Source organism: Prionailurus viverrinus, chromosome X, assembly GCF_022837055.1.
Source record: "Prionailurus viverrinus isolate Anna chromosome X, UM_Priviv_1.0, whole genome shotgun sequence".
Lineage (NCBI taxonomy): Eukaryota > Metazoa > Chordata > Mammalia > Carnivora > Felidae > Prionailurus > Prionailurus viverrinus.
In genome coordinates, this window is record NC_062579.1 from 110,750,810 (window position 1) to 110,756,563 (window position 5,754).

At 42.6% G+C, this 5,754-nt stretch overlaps 1 pseudogene; it reads right to left on the reverse strand.

Annotated features, from left to right (window-relative positions):
• Positions 1-4,653: 4,653 nt before the first annotated feature.
• LOC125157074 (60S ribosomal protein L23a-like) lies at positions 4,654-5,130 on the reverse strand (annotated as a pseudogene).
• Positions 5,131-5,754: the final 624 nt, after the last annotated feature.

The window sequence follows — 5,754 nt, forward strand, 5'->3', positions numbered from 1 at the left end:
GGCTGAGAGAGGGGGGTGTTAAAGGATCCGAAGCGGGCTCTGCACTGACAGGCTGACTTCAGCAGGCCCAATGTGGGGCTCGAACCCAGGAACCGAGATCATGACCTGAGCCGAAGTTGGATGCTCAACCGACTGAGCCACCCAGGCGCCCCTGTTTTGACTGTATTGTTAACTCCCCCTTAATGTCTGAAACCCATCCACCGTGCCTTCCGCAACTCATGGTCCACCAGCACCAAAATGTCCTACGTGTGTATGCTCAACTTCTTCCTTGACTCTTTCCTTCCTCTGAGGACACCGCTGCACACTTTCAAGTGATGGCTGTTTCCTCTTCCACACCCATCCCACCACTCGGCCTGGAAGTGGAATAGATGTCCTCTGGGGTCCACATCTCTGCCTCCAGATCATTCTCCCTCTCTCTATCTCAAATAGCCCAGCTCTGAATTTACTGTTATCCTATTGTGTTGCCCACAACCTCTCACTGTTGATGCCATCTACTCCTCTCCTTGTGCTCGATCATGATTCACTGACCCTCTCTCCAGCAACAATCCAGGGCAACTTCAACATGCACTAGATAATTCTTCCCACACCCGGGCTTTAAGCTCCTTTCCTCCAAGGGTGTTCTCCACAACCTACCACGGTACTGTCCCCGATGATCACCTCTGTGGCCCGTACTGTCCCATGTGGTGGTCACTAGCCACTTGGGGCTTCACACGTGGGTAGTCCAGAGGTTTTTGGACGGTCGTGTTTTCAATTTCATTGGCTTCCATGCACGTTTTAATTTCCTCTTTGATTTCTTGGCTAACCCATTCATTTTTTAGTATGTTCTTTAATCTCCAAGTATTCACTACCTTTCCCAATTTTTTCTTGGGGTGGACTTTGAGCTGCACAGCGTTGCGGTCTGAAAATATGCAAGGTACGATCTCGATCTTTTTGTACTTGTTGAGGCACATGTGGGGTAATCCAAACTGATTTCAGCAATTTAATAGAAAAAAATGTAAAATATGTCACTAATATTTTTATATTCGTTAATGTTACAATGATAGTCTCTGGATATTTACATCAAATAAATATTTCTTAAGTGTCAGGTACTAGAAAATTTACAATGAGGTTCATGAACCACATCATATTTCTATTGGTCAGCTCTGTTGTAGACATTCCCGTGACGAATAACTATAAACCCTCCATAGTCTCAATTTAATTTACCCTCTCTGACAACCACCTCCTACCCTTCCAGCTCACTCCCTCTGGTTTACCACCAGGATCCTCTGAGCCTGCTCCTTTTCCACTCTTCCTCTTGCCTTTGATGTTTTCCCTTCATTCTTTTTCCATTTAAACTTCATAATCAACGACCATAAGGGTCTGTTTCCATCCATTCTCGATTCTCTTGCTCTTCTTTCATTTTAACTTAGTTGCTTCGGGGGCACCTGGGTGGCTCAGGTCATGATCTCACAGTATGTGTGCTGACAGCTCAGAGCCTGGAGTCTGCTTCAGATTTTGTGCCCCCCCCCCCCCGCCTTGTGCTTTCTCTCTCTCTCAAAAATAAACATTAAAATAAAAGAATAACTTCGTTACTTGGTGAAACCACAGCCTTGGTTAAAACAACCTTCCACCTGTGTCCTCCTATGCCACCGAACATGTCTGGACAAAAATGCACAGCCATATGGATTGCTCTCATTTTCACTTCAAGGACTTAATCCTCTAATCCAGTGGTTCTCAAGCTTTCCTGGGCAGAAGAATCTCCTGGAGGGCGTCTCATCCCAGGGTTAAATATTTGCCAGGTCTGGCATGGGGCCCAATAATTTGCATTTCTAGCAATTTCTCGGGTAGAGCTGAGCCTGCTGGTCATGGAACCACACTTTGAGAACCACTGCTCACCCTTAATTCTATCCAGGCAACATACTGTATTTCCCTCATCTATTCACCCTACCATTCTTCCAGATAAATAATTTATACCTTATTTTGTCTCTCCAAACCTTCAACAAATTCACTCTCATCCTCACTCTGGCTGATGTCTTCACTTCATGCTTCAATGGGAACTCTGAAGAACAAAATTAGAGGGGAACTTGTGCATTCTCTCAAAACCACTACACCTTCCTATGTCCAGCTGCAACCACATACTCTTCTTGCAATCTGTGCTATGGATGAATCTTCTCTGCAACTTCCTACAACCAGTTTTCTCACGGGAAGTCATTCCCTTACGTCTCGCCCCTCAATGCCTGGTTCTGGCAAGTCTCTCTTCCTTCTCCTACATCAACAAGTATTCCTTCTTTCCCCAATAGATTACAGATGTGCTCTTTCTCGAATATTAAGATAATTGCCTCACTCTTTCCCATTTTTTCACCAGCCTCTGCTCTAGTTCTGTTCCCATTTACAGAAAAGTATTCAAAATGATCGCTTGTATCCATTGTCTCTCATTTCCTTTTTCTGCAATCACTTTGAAAACTACTCCAATCAACCGTTTCCCCCTCAATCCATAAGAACTCTTTTGTCAAGATCACCAATAACCTCCATGTTGCTAAATCCAACGTTCAATTTTTGGTGCTTATGTTACTTGACCTTTCACTCTCAATGGACTCTCATCCATTTCCTGGTGCTTTCCTATACATTCTGCACTTATCTTTCGGGACACTACACTTTCTTGGTTTTCCTCCCACCTCACTCAACAGCTCTTTTTCAGTCCCCTCTGTTCATTCCTCTTTCCCCCTAAGGTAGTAACAATGAAGTATCGCAGGTTTGTTTCTTGGTCTTCTTTTCCTCTCTATCTATACCCAATCCCTTGGTGATCTTATCATTTTCCATGATGTTAAATGGCGTTGAAATGCCAATGACCCCCAAATTCATACCTCCAGCCCAAATATGGTTCCTGAACACCACACGTTTTCCAACTGTCACCCCGACATTTCCTTTTGGATTTCTAAGCAACTTCTCAAACTCAGAATGCCCTAAATTGATCTCATTCTCCTCCCTCATTCAAAACCTGCTCCTACCACTGTCTTAACATTAGAAGCTAATGATGACTCCATCTTTCAAATTGCTGAGAGCAAAATCCCGGAGTCATCCTTGAATCTTTCTTGAGATCTTACATCTCTCATCCGACCTTACTAGAAATTCTATTGCCTCTACTTTCAAAATAGATCCACAAGCTGACTACTTCTCACCACCTACACTAATCTAAGCCGCCGTCATATTTTGCCTGGATTACTGCACTCTCCTGGAAACCGGTCCCTCTGCCTCTGCATTTGCCTCCATGTAGTCCAGTCTCTACAGAGAAGCCAGAATGACTTAAAACCGATTTATTATGCAGTCCCTCTGCCCCAAATCCTCCAATGGCTTCCCTGCTCACTCAGAGTGAAGACCAAAATACTTAAAGTAGCCCAACAAGGCTCTATCTCCATAACTTACCTCTGTGACTACATTTCCTACTACTCTCCCCTTCCTCACACTCCTCCAGCTATACTGACCTCCCAGCTATCCACCCCCCCCCCCCACCCATGCCAGGTAATCTCCCACTCTAGGGCCTTTCTTCCAGCATATCTCAATCAACTACTATTATACCTAATGCAGAGCAAACACTCAGTAAATACAGTGGCATATGTAAATGAATGAGAAGAGTTGTGAGTTAAAAAGAAATAACATTCGGGGGCACCTGGATGGCTCAGTCGGTTGAGAGTCAGACTTCGGCTCAGGTCATGATCTCACAGTCTGTGAGTTCAAGTCCTACATCAGGCTCACCGCTGTCAGCCTGTCAGGGTGGAGCCTCCTTTGGATCCAGTCTCCCAATCTCTGCCCCTCCCCTACTCACACTCACTCTCTCTCTCAAAAAATGAAAAGAAAAGAAAAGAAAAGAGAAAAGAGTAGCATTCTGAAAGTGTCTAAAGCCAGAAAAGTGCTTGGCATGTTCAAAAGGTCAAGTGAAAGGAGATAAAGTTGTAGTACGGAGATTTTCATCAGTCAGGGTCTGTAGGCCATAGTAAGGGTTGTGGAGCTTATATTTTAAGCGTGATGGAAAGATATTGAAGATCCTTGAATGGCATTTATATGCTTCCATTTCTGATTAATAAGGATCACGCTCAGTTCGATGGAGATTTGACTATAGGTTGATAAGGTCAAAGCTTATTATGATGGTCCAAATCAGGGAGGATGATAGCTTACATTATTACGATGGCCCTACTGGAAGTGGACCAAAGTGCAGGAGTCTAGGCAATTGTTTTAAATGGCCTAAATAAAATTAGTTTGTCGAGAAAGTTTTTGTATTTTCATTTTGAATCATGAGGTCCTTATACTTGCAAATTAAATTAGTAAGAGCTTCAAAAACTTACCACAATAAAAACACTGAAGTACCTTTTTTCTACTTTGAAGTTTGCCATGAAAGATAAGTCAAAGTCCTGACTTTGGAGTATCAAAACTAAAATCTACACTCTGGAAAAGTCCAACGGTTTTAAAAGGAAATGTATGAGGCTATTTGAAAGAGGACTCCATAAACAACACAGGGTTTTTTTGGCTTCCATAATTCAAAGTTTCTTTTAATTGGGTCTCACAGATTAATGGAATTTTAGAAGTTACTTGAATAAAATTATTCCTGTCTCAATGAACCTTTTTTTTTTTTTAATGGTGAAAAAAACGTGTATTTGTATTTCACCAGCTGGACACAGTTTAGATGATCCGAATTTTGTTGGCAACATCCAATGCATCATAGTCAGGAGCCAGTCACACAACTGCCTTTTCTCCATCGGGCCTGATCAGGGTGTTGACCTTGGCCACGTCAATGTCATAGAGCTTCCTCATAGCCTGCCTGATCTGGTGCTTGTCGGCCTTGACATCCACAACGAACACAAGTGTGTTGTTGTCTTCTATTCTCTTCATGGCTGACTGGGTAGTCAGGGGGAACTTGGTGATGGCATAGTGGTCAAGCTGGTTTCTCCTGGGGCCCTTCTTTCAAGGATATTTGCTGCCTTCAGAGATGCAGTGTCTTAGGCCATTGGAATGTAGGTGATAGGAGGATCTTTTGTGACTGTGGCCACCTTTCAGCACCATTTTCTTGGCCTTCAAAGCCTTGGCTTTGGCTTTGGCAGGAGCAGCGTCTTCCTTCTTTGCCTCCTGCACCGTCTTTGTGAAAGGCCAAGGAACCATTTTTAATCACTTAAATTCCTAACACATTATTTGACAATAAAACAAAGACTCTATTGTTTTCCCAATTTGGATAAAATCCAATACGTAGATTCATTCCGAAGTTATTCTAGGAAAATCCTTAAAAACTTTCACCTTTACAGGAGCCTTAGTGCTTCCGTCCCTCCTTACCAGACAGGGTCTCAATTCTATTGCAAGTTTTTAGAAGAAAAGAGAAACGATTCTTCCTTTCCATAGAATAATAGCTACCACTTATCGAGTACTACATACGACACTGTGCTAAAGTGCTCTTCCTTTATTATAACATCTAATCATCTACAACAACTTTATGAAATAGGTACCATTATTATTAACATGCTGTGGATGAAGAATCTAAGACTCAGTGAGAGTAAGTAACTTAACCAACACCACACACTCTAGATGGGAAAGTAGTGATGTGAATCCAAATCTAATGTGGCCTGTTTTCTTTGCATTTCAATAACCTCTATATAATTCCGGAACCTTTCTATAAGTCTACTTTTCACATAGATAAGAAACAGAATTTATTCACATTAAGAGGAATCATCATTTTTGTAGCTTCCCAACATACATCTTCCCCGGATAGGTAGCTACCTTGCCTAATATTTG